General features: G+C 43.7%; 1 protein-coding gene across 5 annotated transcripts in view; it reads left to right on the top strand.

Annotated features, from left to right (window-relative positions):
• The window catches only part of LOC115192319 (pre-B-cell leukemia transcription factor 1), a 94,035-nt gene that overhangs the window by 52,092 nt on the left and 26,649 nt on the right, over positions 1–15,294 (top strand). The window contains exon 1 of one of the 5 annotated variants that reach the window (XM_029750684.1): positions 3,434–3,455. The exons of the other annotated variants lie outside the window; for them this stretch is intronic. The gene's annotated coding sequence lies outside the window, so the exon portion shown is untranslated. Of the gene's footprint in view, positions 1–3,433; positions 3,456–15,294 lie in introns of those variants that run through there. 5 annotated transcript variants of the gene reach the window in all.

Below are 15,294 nucleotides of genomic sequence, written 5' to 3'. Positions count from 1 at the left end.
AGAGGAGATGATGACAAAGAGGAGTAGAGAGGTTCGGAGAGAGAGAGGCGCGGAGAGAGAGAGGAGCGGAGAGAGAGAGGAGCGGAGAGAGGAGAGGAGAGAGAGAGGAGCGGAGAGAGATGAGCAGGGAGAGATGAGCAGAGAGAGAGAGGGAGCCAAGAGAGAGAGGGAGCCGAGAGAGAGGAGCAGAGAGAGAGAGAGGAGCGGAGAGAGGAGCGGAGAGAGAGAGGAGCGGAGAGAGATGAGCAGGGAGAGATGAGCAGAGAGAGAGGGAGCCGAGAGAGAGGGAGCCAAGAGAGAGAGGAGCAGAGAGAGAGCAGCAGAGAGAGAGGAGCCGAGAGAGAGGAGCCGAGAGATAGGTGCTGAGAGAGAGGAGCAGAGACAGAGGAGCTGGATGCAGGCAGGAGGGTATGTAGCATCTAGGTCAGACTACTGCTTTTATCATCCAGCCAGCACACTACAGTATGCCGAGGAGAGGAAAGGACTCAACAACCCAAAAGTGAAAAGCAAACTTGATTGTAAAAACAATATGATAAAGCATATCTCAAAATACCAGCATCAGCTGGACGTTATTCTGAACCATGTTAGACTCTGAGAGCTTAGGGTCACAGAAGGTAAACAAAATATCTCCTCTTCAAAACCCATCAGGGTCTGTTATATATATTTACCCAATATTAGCCAATAATTACTGAAAATATACAAATATTATTTGAAATCATAGTTTAAACTCTTACTATAATAATAATAATTAAAACAAATATGTTCACTCACTGGCTGTGATGTGCAGCAGGCCTGATTACTCACCCTTTCCAGGGAGTCTCTTTCTTTCTTTCTCACTCTCTTTTCTCCCTCCTCTGACCCCCCCCCCCCCTCCCCCCCCCTCTGCTACTCCTCTCTTCCACTCTGTTCTTTTTTAGTCTCTTGATTGACAACAGGGGTTCGTCTAGACCTAAATTTGCATCTGCTCCGTGACCCAGATAGGGCTCTCCTGTCCTCGTCTCCCTTACCCCTTCCTTACCCTCCCCTCCTCTCCGTTCTTCTACCCTCCTGTAATGAGCCAGTCCACTCAGTCACTCACAGTAAATCTTCACTACTTGTGTTTCATCTTATAATACAGGGTGGGTCTGGTGGCTCAGAGCTGGATAGTACTAGTGTCACCAAGTGTACAAAAACCCTATAACTTTAATCATTAAACCCTCACTGAACTCTCTCTCTCTCTCTGGGATTTAAACAAATGCAGACAGAGAACCTGTGCACTGCAAATGGCTGACTTCTGCGCCTTTGTCACAAGCTTTAAACTAATAATACACTGTAACACTGCAAAGATTTATTTTTTTAGCACCGCCACATTCTCCTTGAAATTGTAGTTTATTTTCATTCATCCATTTTCTAGTCCACTCCATTTCATACGATATGTTCCTATCTGCTATGAACCATCAGCTGGGGAGACTTTTCCAGCGGCTATACTGAATTGAATGCGCTTTCATTTTCCCAGGCTGAATGGGCCTGAAATCATAATGACATTGTCTGCATTCCACATGGCTCCTTATTCCCTCTTTACTGCACTGGGCTCTGGTCAAAAGTAGTGAATTATATAGGGGATAGAGTGCCATTTGGGACGCACGCCATGTCGTGAACAGTCCCCCTGCAGTGGACTGTATTGGATCCATTACAGTTTACAGTATATATTGTACTATATTCACAGTGATGTAAAGTACCACAAAACCTATTATTTCTCTGGCTAAAGAACAGGTAGGATTCCCAGCGGCACTGTAATGTTTAAACGAGAGACGGAGAAAGAGAGAGAGAGAGAGAGAGAGAGAGAGAGAGCTGTCTGGAAGTCCCGGATGCCGAGGCGATGTGATGCTCAACACTGACTTCTCTCTCTGCTGCGTTTCCTTAAACTGCCAAGTAAGAGCCCCATTAATAATGCAGCTCATTAAAGTGTGTAATTAATCCGTGGCCATGTAACAGGGAGAGACTGGGGCACGCCAGGGAAGAAACAGGGAGGGAGGCTCACCAGGGGACAGGGAGCAAGGGAGGGAGCTGGAGTTGTGCTCTCCAGGGGAGCAGGAGAGGGAGGAAGAGGAGGAGGGGGGGAACAGGAGGAGGAAGGGGGAGCTGTGTAACCACTATGGTATAAAATAACATTATCTACTCATGTTCACATACGCCAGTTCATGAACCGTCTATAACCGGGTTGCATCCGGTTTACGCGGCACAACTTCACGTGCGCTTTAGCACTCAGTGCGCACAGGAAGCAACGTGAGCAGTGTGGACGTCATCACGTCATCCAAAACATGGCAGACATTGGGTGAATATAAAATGTTCATATCTTCGGCTGTGAGTGATGAAAAACAAAATTGGGCCTCAGTGACAATTATTTGAATAATTCAGTGGACATTTTGTGCACAAATGTGATGACTAAAGTGTCTTATTAGGAATTTAATTTAATCTATGAGGCCGTCTATGGCACTTGTCTTTCTGGGCCGGGCGTCAGTTAAATTGCAGTACCGAAGCAAAACTGTAGGAGCAGTCGAAACCATGCTTCTAGACCGGAACCCTGGCCCCTTGTGTGTAACAGGGATAGACTGGGGCGCACCATAAGGGGAGTAGAAGGAGAGGAAAGGGGGGAGAGAAATACAACACTCCCCACTAGGAGGAAGCCAGCCTCCACAGCAACACGACCATGCCTGATGCATCATTAATGTCTCAATGGAAGAATATAAATAGATAGAATGAGAGAGATAGTGTGTGTGTGAGAGAGAGAGAGAGAGAGAGAGAGAAACACAGAGAGAGAGAGAAACACAGAGAAACACAGAGAAAGAGAGAGAGAGAAACACAGAGAGAGAGAGAGAAACACAGAGAGAGAGAGAGAAACACAGAGAAACACAGAGAGAGAGAGAGAGAGAAACACAGAGAGAGAGAGAAACACAGAGAGAGAGAGAGAAACACAGAGAAACACAGAGAGAGAGAAAGAAACACAGAGAAACACACAGAGAGAGAAACACAGAGAGAGAGAGAAACACAGAGAGAGAGAAACACAGAGAGAGAGAAACACAGAGAGAGAGAGAAACACAGAGAGAGAGAGAAACAGAGGGAGAGAAACACAGAGAGAGAGAGAAACAGAGGGAGAGAAACACAGAGGGAGAGAGAGAGAAACAGAGCGAGAGAAACACAGAGGGAGAGAGAGAGAGAAACACAGAGGGAGAGAAACACAGAGGGAGAGAGAGAGAAAGAGAAACACAGAGGGAGAGAGAGAGAGAGACACAGAGGGAGAGAGAGAGAGAGAGAAACACAGAGGGAGAAACAGAGGGAGACAAATACACACACATGCATATTAATAACTATAGCTCCCATGGTGTTCTTTTGGGGACTTTGGCGCGGCATGCACAGAGACATCTTCAGGCATCAAAGACAATCAAGAATGCAGCACGTGTACTAGAGTGCAGAGGGTGAGGGGTGTGTTTGAAAGTCTATGTGTGTGAATGCTTGCGTGTGCACAGGTGTGTGTGTGTGTGTGTGTGTGTGTGTGTGTGTGTGTGTGTGTGTGTATTCGTGCTTGTCCTTGTTCAATAATGAATGTGGGGGAACATGCTTTGATGTGTCTGTTTGTAATACATGCTGAGGTCAGTATATCTTGGATAATATTTATATTGTGTATATGGATTTAACGTGGAAGTGACAGCGATTGAACTACTTTGCAGATATGAAACAAACAGAAAATCATATGAGTCAAAAAAATCAAATTCCCAGTTCATGCTACAAAATCTACATTATAAGAGGTTTTAAAAATAGGTTCTATTTGACTTAACATTCCATGACGTACAATAAGGCATTATTAGCAGAATAGATGGATGCAGTTCAATGCATGATTGATATATAGCTTCCCTTCGGGATGCACTGTTTCAGTTTCAATTACTTAACATTTTGGACAAAACGGACGAATGTAACTAAGTCTGGGAATGTCAATACAATCAAACTAGCAAGGGCAATGATCATAAGTCAGTAATAATGTGGATAATATGCTAGCATATCTATTTATGTAGCAAGCTACAAACACAGAGCTTAACGTTAGCTAGATAGCTAGCTAGCTGCTAGGAGGGCGTCATATCATTAGAGGACTGGGTGAGTGACTGACTTTTTCCCCTCGTATCGTTTTTCAGTGGCTACACAGCTAGAGATGAACGTGTCATTTGGTTAGCTAGCAAGACATTTGAATCGCTTTGCTAGCTATGCTAAATGACTGTTATCCAGTTAGCATATCTCTTGCCTTTGCAAACTAACTCTTGCTAGCTATCTACTCCGATTTTAGAGCACTCTTGTCCGAGTGTGCTAGAGCGCAGAATAACTGATGAATTTACCAACGCGCAAAATAGTTGGTCGCGAACGCTCTACATGTTACATGCAAACAGCCTAACCTGCTCTGGTAGGGTGAGTAAAATTGTCAGTGAGGTGTTCTCTCATTTGTGTCTGGAAGTAGCTAGCTAGTAAGCTAGCCAACTTTACCCAGTTAGCGTGGGTGCTTGGTTGGGACGTATGCATTGGCAGGCAAGCCTCAGAAGGGCGAGAAGAAGAACTTTTAGCAGTGCAATTTTGACGGCCAACTAGCTGATAAAGTTTAAGAGGGTTTATCTAATGTTCCTTCATTAGATTTTAGTTCATCTTGCTTTGGCTAGCCTTAGTTGTTGATCTTGTTGTTGTTGATGTGCATATAGGAAAAGATAGCCAATTGTTGTATGGTTGTTTGATCAATAGAACTGTAAAGTTCCCAAATGTAAGAGGACTCCCGTGGTATTTAGCTACATATTTGCAGAAATCCAAAATCCAAGTGTATTTTGTGGCTTTTTCCGATGCGTTCTAATGATCTAAAGTCGCGCTGTTACAACTGCCTGTAAACACACAGTCCAGTTCAAAGTGAATGATGGCAGGCCCTTGTGGCAAATAGCTTGATTGCATATAGGCCTACTGTACCTCTGATTGGATTGGCTATGGCGCACCGGTCTGCGCAGACTCCGGTCCTGGATGAGACGTGGATGTTTTTATTAGGTTTTATTTACTGCAGTGTCTATTAATTGTCCAAACACTCGGCCACTTTACAACTATATTGCTATAGAATTAGTATACATATATAGTATACGTGTAGTATACGTAAAACGTGAAAAAACTCTCGCTTGTCAGAAAATGTTAAAAAGTGTCATTCTTCCTGGGGCTGTATATTAACAGATTTTAATACGATTTTATGTTGCTAAAATGCTGTCAGTTCCACTTTAAAAGAAGGTTTAACTTGTTGGGTAAGGTTGAGAAAAGATGACGAAATCTCTGGAGTGTTCTCACTTTTGAATCTTTAGAGATATGCTCTCTTAGCATACAATTTTATCATGTGATGTATGTACAGCCTTTATATAGCTAGCAAGATGAGGAGATGACCTAATGCCAAAGCAATGTGTGATCTGTTTGTGTTTGAGCATATAGCTTAAAGGACTTTTCTCCAGCTATGTGAGTAAAGACATTACACACCCCATTTACAGTAAAAAACCCATTATATGCACACAACTATCCACAGTAGTTCATCCAAACACAGCAACACTTCCAGTACCAGGTAGGCTTCAGTTCAGTAAAGACTGCAGGCAAGCCGAACTCAGACACTATCCCAGCCTCTAGTCTCCCAGTCTACTTCAATCACAGGCCCTCATCTGCTCCAGATGTGGACTAATTTACTGCGACTTGGCTAATCATGGTGATTAAGGATTAATTACTGTTAATCATTTTTACATAAGCTGGTTGGCAGTAGGAGAGCTGTGCTGAATGAGAAATAACCCCCAAGTTAAAACAGTTAGATAGATTGGGGGATGGAGTGGAAAGAGAGGAATAGAGGCAGCCGTGCTCTCCATGCTGCTGGGGTTTACAGAGAGTCAGCTTGGGATATCGTCTATCCACTTGACCAATGAGCACTCCTCTCACACTCCAGTGACATCTAAAAGACCCTACCCTACACTCGCTCTAACACCACACAATACCATTGTAAACTTCATAAGAACACCCCCCCTTACTTTATGCAGTAGCGCTGTCAGTCTGTAAAATATTGGTTATTAATTCTGAAGCATTAATTGCCTTTAATCCATCTATGGCGTCCTTCCTATTCAGGGAGGTAGGTAGCCTAGCAGTGAGAACGTTGGGCAAGTAACCGAAGGTTTGCTGGTTTGAATAACTGAGCTGACAAGATGAAAAATCTGTTGATATGCCCTTGAGCAAGGCACTTAACCCTTGTTTTCTCCAGGGGTGCAGTACTACTATGGCTGACTCTGTAAAACAACCCAATTCACTGCACCTATCAGGTGTGCGTGACAATATATATGCGGATCTCAAAAGCATATTTGTCTCTGGCCTTCAGTCTGTCAATCTGGGTGGCCCGATGGTGGGCGCGTACAGTGAGAGGTTGATTGACTGTCCACTCACCCTTCAGAAGGACAGAGAGGACAAAGAACCACTTGAACGCCATTAACTCACACTGACAAGAGAATCACAGAGATCTGGTAGTGACCAAACATTGGCTGAGTGAGTGCTCATCTCTCTGCTTGATCTTAGTGCTCATGATTGCAGTGTGCACAGTCACCTTTAGCTCTCTGGCCTGGTTTGAGGCATCAGTGACATGTTCATCTGATCTCCTGAAGGAATGGCTTTAATAAGGGGAGGGTGAGTGGGAGGCCAATGTTAATGACATGGCCCAGTCCCAGTCAACACACCCCCCCAGGCACTTAGATCAGGACAGGCACCCAGTGTGGTGCCTGCTGCTTGGATGCTAACTTAGACAACACTACAGTTGAGTGACTGGCTCCTCTATTTTTTTTTATATATGTTTTTATTTAACCTTTATTTAACTATTGACTGGCAACTGGGTTATGTTCACATATAGAAGAGATTTGCAGCAATTGTATCATATCAGCAGTCATTGTCATCATAGTTTTTTTTTACTCATTCAAAATCTGTCAATCGGATGGATGGAATAGTTGCTATTCCGTTGTTTCCTGGAAAACATTGTCACTCTTGAACATTGCTTCATAGATGTTAATATAGCACGACTTTCCTTGAAGCCGCACACGGAACCCAAACCGGCTGCACACGTGCGCCACCGTGCATACATTTATTTTGTCTCCCTACACCAAACACGATCACGATACGCAGGTTGTATCAAATATCAAAACAAACTCTGAACCAATAACATGAATTTGGGGACAGGTCGAAAAGCATTAAACATGTATGGCAATTTAGCTAGTTAGCTTGCACTTGCTAGCTAATTTGTTCTATTTAGCTAGCTTGCTGTTGCTAGCTAATTTGTCCTGGGATATAAACATTGAGTTGTTATTTTACCTGAAATGCACAAGCTCCTCTACTCCGCTAATTAATCCACACATAAAACGACCAACCGAATAGTTTCTAGTCATCTCTCCTCCTTCCAGGCTTTTTCATCTTTGAACTTATATGGTGATTGGCATCTAAACTTTCATAATATTACCACGACTACCAGAAAAACAGTTCGTCTTTCAATCACCCACGTGGGTATAACCAATGAGGAGATGGCACGTGGGTACCTGCTTCTATAAACCAATGAGGAGATGGGAGAGGCAGGACTTGCAGCACGATCTGCGTCAGAAATAGAAAGGAGTTCTATTTTAGCCTTTGGCAACGCAGACGTGCACGAGCAGTGTGGGTGCAATAATTGAATAACATAGATTTCTAAATTTATTTTGCGACGCTCGCGCACGCGACGTGTCTGGTCTGGTCAGCATGTCAGGCTTCTTTTTATTGCATTAATGGTATCCTACACCATGAACTCAAATGTGATCAGATCAAGCATCACATATCACCTATTTAAAAGCTTCTTCATAAAAGAAAGAGGAGTTAGACAGAAGAAATGTATTTGAGAAAATGTATTTGACCCGAGGCCCAATATATTGTCTCTCCCTTGAATAATGAACAGGATCTTTCTTATGAATACCTTTCACTTAAGATCCCTGCTCGTAGGAGTGGTGGGACGGGTGTCTCTCCACTGCAGCAGGGACTGCATCATAACTACCCGCCCCTAGGCCGGGCTACGGCTTGTACTGATTATAATTGCCATTGTTAGAGGTGGGTGCAGTGAAAGAGGGTGAGAGGACACAGCAAACCAAAATGTCGGCCTTCGTCCCAAATGGCACCCTATTCCCTGTATAGTGTGTGACTTTTGTCCAGAGCCCTCTGGTGCCATTTGGGACGCACGCCAAAGGGTAGCTAACACTCGCTGCGATCTGCTCACTTTGGAACTGCTAGTCACAAACTCGTGGGACTGCGTAAAACGACAAGAAGCCACCAAAGCAAGCTAATGTTTAATGCAACGCATGTCAGCTCCTCTCCCGCCCCCTGTCACCTTCTGAAGAGCACGGGGGATTATTCTCTTAATTGACATTTTATCTTATTGTTAATATCTCCTTCATCTATTGTACCTTTCGTGTGTCTGCTCTAGTATCTTCCTCGATGTGACTAATGGGCATTTAAATGGTTTGAGTAGGCTCCCTCTCTCACTGCTGTTACACTTGGCCTACTCTACAGTGTTTACAATTTAAAAAATGGTGGGCCTTTATCAATTTGAAATCATCCTTAGGAAATACAATATAGGACTAGTAAAAACAAAATGCTATTGACTGTAAACATAATTGATCATGATCACGATCATAAATGTTTTATTTGTCTGTACATTTATATTCTGTCCTAATTATATGTTTTATAGATTATTTTCAACATCACCCATGAGCTACAGCTTCACCTCTGACAACTGGCTCAGTTTACATGCTTCAGATTTTATAAAGGCACAGAGAGGGAACAGACAACACTACTAAAGGACTGACCTGGCCTGGTTTTAACAATTTGATGCCTGTCGTTATCCTCCCGGTGTGTGTTGGTTCCCTTTCCGTTCCACTACCCTCGTGACTGTATAATGAATTATGCCGATGTTGAATTAGCATGTAGCTGTCGCTTCGGCTCTGCTGCCTGCCTTGTGACAGGACCACCGCGGCACACGCTCCTCACTGGCGTTGGGAGAGAGGGGGCCGCTGTGATTTATTAACTTCTAAAGCCACAATGAAGTGTGCCCACTGAATCACCAATGCAAACAAATAGGGCCAGTGCTGTCACTGTAAATTAATCTAGACAAGCCCACCACAACCCCCCCAACCAGAAAGGGTTAATTATGCAAAGGACTTTGGCTTACCCACACACACCCACCGCAATGTTCCCAGCAAGCACATTTGGTTTCTTGGAAGTTGTGGGAATGAACGTTTTTGTTTTGCCATTGGTTCTGGGAATAAAGCCATAAGTTTCCTTTTGTGTTCTGAGAACGGAAGTGACATTTCCCCTGTTCTGGGAACTTTAGTTTAAAGGTTGCAGGGAGGTCCTGAGAACGTTTTACTATGGTTCCCTGAATGTTTTCTTGGGAGGTTTATTAACGTTCTGAGAATATAAATGTTGGTTAATTGAAGGTAATTAAAAAATGTTCTGAGAACATGGTCCAATAAGACTTAATAACACTGCTAGCTTAGGTTAACTGTTTTGAACTCCAAGCACAGATAGAACTGTCACGTGTGGCTGCTCGTTAGGGCACACACCTGTCACCAGCGTTACGCGCATAATGACACTCACCTGGACTCCATCACCGCCTTGATTACCTGCCCTATATATGTCACTCCCTTTGGTTCCTTCCCCAGTCGTCATTGTTCCTGTTCCATGTCAGTGCGCTGTTTGTGTTTCTTAGTATGTTGCGTTTATTTACTAAAACACTCACTCCCTGAACTTGCATCCCGACACTCAGCACATATCGTTATAGAATGACGCCTCACCAAAGGGAAGCATCAGGGGGTGATTTTAATTGTTTTGTGTTGGAGGTGATGATGGGTCCGGGTGTCCGAACCAGAGCTACCTGAGAGGCCTCAGCCGGTTTGTCGGGTTCCCCTGCCTCAGCCGGCTCGACGGGTTTCCATACCTCAGCGGGATCGATAGGCTTCCATGTCTCAGCTGGCTCAACCGGCTCCCATGCTTCAGCGGGTTCGATACGCTCCCATGCCTCAGCTGGTGAACAGGTTTCCGTGCCTCGACCGAGGCAACTGGGGAGGTCTCAGCCAGCTCATCAGGCTCTAACGCCTCAGCCTGTTCGTCAGGTTTCTGCGCCTTAGCGGAGGCGACCGGTCCGCTCCGGATCCCCGGGATCGTCCCTTTGGTTGGCATCCTCCGGCTGGAGCCGAACACCCCGGGGAGGGGTTACCGTCACGTATGCTCTCTCTCCAGGGGTCTAGGTCGCCATGCTCCTGTGTCTCAGCCAGATTGCCGGTCCACTCCTGATCCCCGGGATAGTCATTTTGGTCGGGGTCCTGCAGCTGGAGCTGCGTGTTGGGGAGGGGGTACTGTCACATGTGCTCCCTCTCCGGCCTCGAGGTCACCAGGCTGCTCGTTTATGGCGCACACCTGTCACCATCATGACGCGCACCTGCGCGTCATCAGACCCGCATGGACTCCATCACCTTCTTGTTTACCTTCCCTATATATGTCACTCCATTTGGTTCCTTCCCCAGGCGTCATTGTTTCTGTTTCATATCTGTTGTTCATGTTTCTTGTTTTGTATTATGTTGCGTTTATTTATTAAAACACTTACTCCCTGAACTTGCTTCCCGACTCTCAGCGCACATCGTTATAAGAACACATGGAAATTAATTTGCTTCAGCGTTAATCATGCAAAAACATTTTGTTTTCTTGTGGCACGGCATCAGTGAGATTTGATCATACGTATGATTCTCTTTCCACTCTTTCCATTTCGCATTGGAATTAGTCCAATGCGCCACCAGGATGGAGCTAGCATGCCATGATTTATTTAGCTCATTTTGTTCAATTTTGTTTATTCAAACAGAACCCATTTCAAAGGAAACAAGCACTCATTAAGATCAGGTGTGGCCAATTAGTGGGCACGGCCAACACACCTGAACACACTTAACAAGATGGAGGCTAGAGAGTTTTGTTGATTCTGAGAACGGAACATATATGTTGTCAAATAACATTCTTAGAATGTTCTCTGAACATTACTACAGTTTTCTTGTGGTTTTTATGAAAAGTTTTCTTAACATTCTGAGAAAGTAATGTATGTTTTTAAATAACATTCGGGAGAAACATTCTCTGAACGTTACAAAAGTTTTCTAGTGGTTTTTATGGAAAGTTTTCTTAACGTTCACGGAACAATTTGATAACATGAATTCAAATAAAACTATGAGGAAACCTGTAAGAAACGTTATGCTGAAGTGCTGAAATTCCCACAAGAATGTTGTTTCATAATGTTCTCTGAACTATTTGATAACATTCCCAATGTCAAACCAGATGGAGAACATTCCTAAAATATTAACAAAATTGAAATTAAATGTAACCACCTTTGAACTTTTAGGAAACGTTCTGTTATTAAAGTAATGAAATAAAGTTTCTTAAATGTGTTGAGAATGTTTCAAAGTCAAGCAACTATCCTGTATCATTCCAGAAAGTTGTTGGAAGGTTGTATGCAAAATAACAATAGGACAACTACGCTTTCACCAAGTTCTAAGAAACATATGGTTCTCAGAACATTATGTGCTAGCTGGGTTGATGTTGGTTTTTTATAGTTGAGTTTTCTTCAGGGGGGAGAACAACATTAGAAACCATGATCTTCTCTTTTTTCCACTTTTAAAAATATTTACTTAATCACTTTGTGTATTACTCTAGTGAGCATGACCACCATCCCTTTTCCCAACCTGCTAGTTTAACACAACTAACCTCACCCTGTTTTCATAATGCTACCCTTACCACTACAGTACGTATGCTAACTATAATGCCAGACCCTGTGCCCTACTCAGTCCTAATCATTATTCAGACCAGACTAGTGTGTGTGTGTCCTGTGCATGGTGTCTAGTAGAGGACTGGCCCGGCCCTGCTGACCCTGACGTAACACAGCAGATCACGTTCCAGCATCGCTATGCAAAATGGAGAGGCTCCAAAGGTGTCTGTCGTCTGTCTGTCAGCCCACGCAGTTTGAGACCGCATCACCGTCATCTCTGTCAGAGGCACCCTGGGCTGTCACATGCACGCACACACGCACACACGCACGCACGCACGCACGCACACACACACACACACACACACACACACACACACACACACACACACACACACACACACACACACACACCAGTGTACAGTGTTTCCGCCTTTAAAAGTTGCGTCATACTGCGGCACACCTTGCGGGCTGCTTCAGCATTTTGTGGCACGTTATCTATTTGTCAGCCATTTTTTTCTGTTAATACAAGTTATTGCTAGTTTGACCACCAGAGGGCATCTTTGAGAAGCATTTCATTGTCTACCATATTGGCATTAACCGAGAATTTAAAACCTTGTTTGTAATAACATGGTATATGGGACTGATTTAAAGAAATATGGCTTAATTAATTTGACTAATATTATGGTGTTTCTATTCAGAGAAAAGCAAGGGGGGGGGGAATCACACCTAGCTCGGCTATTAGACAATTCTTTAGTAAAGGTTGAATAGTCTATTGTTCAGCTTATAGCCCATCCTGCTATGTTTGTGAAAAACTAATAATGATAATCTTTCCCCTTCCACGTTAAAGATTCCAAATGATACGTGTTTTTAGCCACAATCGGCCTCAACCTCAATTAATATATTTTGGCACAGTCGATAGCGTGCTGCACTTCGGGCTAGAATGTTGAGGGTTTGAAACCTGCTCCCTGCTTGTTTCATTACATTGTTATGCCGGTCTCAGAGCAAATAGCCTGGATTGTTACTCCCATCTCGTTCCTCGCTCTCTTCCACACGTCATTCTCCACCTGAATGGCTCGCTTGTGGGCGTGCTGGCAGGATGTACTGTTTTTATTCTGTATATATGAATTACAAATCAGCCTTTACTTAAATCATGTTTCTAGTCTATTGCATAGTTACAATGTGTAATCATTGATGTCCCAGGAGCAGGAGTGGTAAACACTGTTGAAGTGTATAATTGTAATACATCATTCAAGGAATGGAGTTTGATACACCTGGTGTTGGATATGACTGAAAAATGTTTTGCTAAATAACGATTTTCGTAAATTAACTTTATGACAAAAAAATATGCACAAACATTAACTAACATATTCCTCTCAATTGTACATTTTTTGCTTGACTCGTTATGACGTTATAATTACTTAAATTTGCTTCCACCATAATGTTTTGTCAGCCATCTTTGCTGAAGAAAGTCACCAGGGACGGGTGGCTCGCGTCAAATTCGCCATTGGAACCACTCGATGTGATTGGTCATATAAAAACATTGGGACCCAAATGCATAATGAGTGCTCTAACTCCCCCTGGCGGTGGTCTGGAGCAATGAAGCCGCGACGCTGGGTACCTCTAAGTCCCGCGGTGTAAGCTCGCAACTTTTAAAAGAGGAACCACTGTAGGCTGGTGGGAAGAGCTAGAGGAGGACAGGCTCATTGTAATGGCTGGAATGGAATAGCTGGAATGGAGTCAAACATGTGGTTTCCATATGTTTGATGTGTTTGATAGCTTTCCATTAATTCCATCCCAGACCTTACAATGAGCCCTTCCTCCTATAGCTCCTACCACCAGCCTCCCCTGAAACACACAGACACACAAATACACCTTGACCATACATGTCTCTAACTGTAACAGAACGACCGAACATCATTAATTAAACATCAGGGTTTCCCCTATCATCAGACGGCCATGGCGAGCTTCCACAGAAATTCCCTGTCGACATGTCGGAGAAATCTAGTTTTGGATTACATTTTGTAATAGCTTTTGACAGCCCGGTTCGTTTTCGTTGGTGTTGGTTCGCCTCCCTCCCCTAAATCTATAAGATAAGATATCTGGACCGCGGACTGCGGTGGGTACGGGGTGTACTGTGCTATAACTATCAGGGCCTGATATTGTTATGCCATTTAAATTACCTGTCCAGTGAAAATCTCACTTTTAAAAGGTTAATATTATGTTAATTCATTCCCAGATAATGTTGTTTACTCATCCTATACACGTATTTGTGGCCAAAGCATAAATCTGAGAAAAAACATTTAAATAACGCCACCTCAAACTTGAATCTCAAACAGACCATTTCAAAAATGCTTTTTTGAGGATGAGCTTTTATGAGGATGAGCTTGCCAATCATTGGTCTACTCGTGTTAATATGTTTAATGACTGGTATATGCCCACACCATTCTGTTGTTGGGGTACGCCCACTCCATTTCAGCACATAACATTTTATACTTCATTTCAATTTTTTGGAAGGAAAACTGTTTAACTCATATTGTAATTAATTATAGGTCATATTTAATTGAAATCTTAAAACACTGGACAGTTACTTTAAAAAGAGCTGAACACAGGCAAGCAGGCAGGAGGGCAGGCAGTGTCCTGGAAGAGAGCTAGCTATAGCTTAATCCCCCTTCCCCAAGGCTTTGAACAGAATGGCGCCGGAGGGGATGGCTGCCGTAAGACGACGGGTGGTGGTCTGTGTCTATTTGTCAATAACAGCTGGTGCGTGTAATCTAATATTAAAGAAGTCTCAAGGTTTTGCTTGCCTGAGGTAGAGTACCTCATGATAAACTGTAGACCACATTATTTACCAAGATAGTTTTCATCTGTACTTATTGTAGCTGTCTTTTTACCACCACAAACTGATGCGGGCACTAAGACCGCACTCAACGAGTTGTATAAGGCCATAAGCAAACAAGAAAATGCTTATCCAGAGGCGGCGCTCCTAGTGGCCGGGGACTTTAATGCAGGAAAACTTAAATCCGTTTTACCAAATTTCGACCAGCATGTCACATGTGCAACCAGAGGAAAACAACTCTAGACCACCTTCACTCCACACACAGAGACGTGTACAAAGCTCTCCCTCACCCTTCGTTTGGCAAATCTCACCATAATTCTGTCCTCCTCATTCCTGCTTACAAGCAAAAACTAAAGCAGGAAGAAGCAGTGACTAGCTCAATATGGAAGTGGTCAGATTACGCAGATACTAAGCTACAGAACTGTTTTGCTAGCACAGACTGGAATATGTTCCGCGATTCATCTGATGGCATTGAGGAGTATACCACATCCGTCATCGGCTTCATCAATAAGTGCATCGATGACGTCGCCCCCACAGTAAACGTACGTACATACCCCAACCAGAAGCCATGGATTACAGGCAACATACACACTAGAGGTCGACCGATTATGATTTTTCAATGCCGATACCGATTATT

The sequence above is a fragment of the Salmo trutta genome, chromosome 4 (genome assembly GCF_901001165.1).
Source record: "Salmo trutta chromosome 4, fSalTru1.1, whole genome shotgun sequence".
NCBI classification, from domain to species: Eukaryota; Metazoa; Chordata; class Actinopteri; order Salmoniformes; family Salmonidae; genus Salmo; species Salmo trutta.
This window is presented reverse-complemented; position numbering and strand designations above follow the sequence as displayed.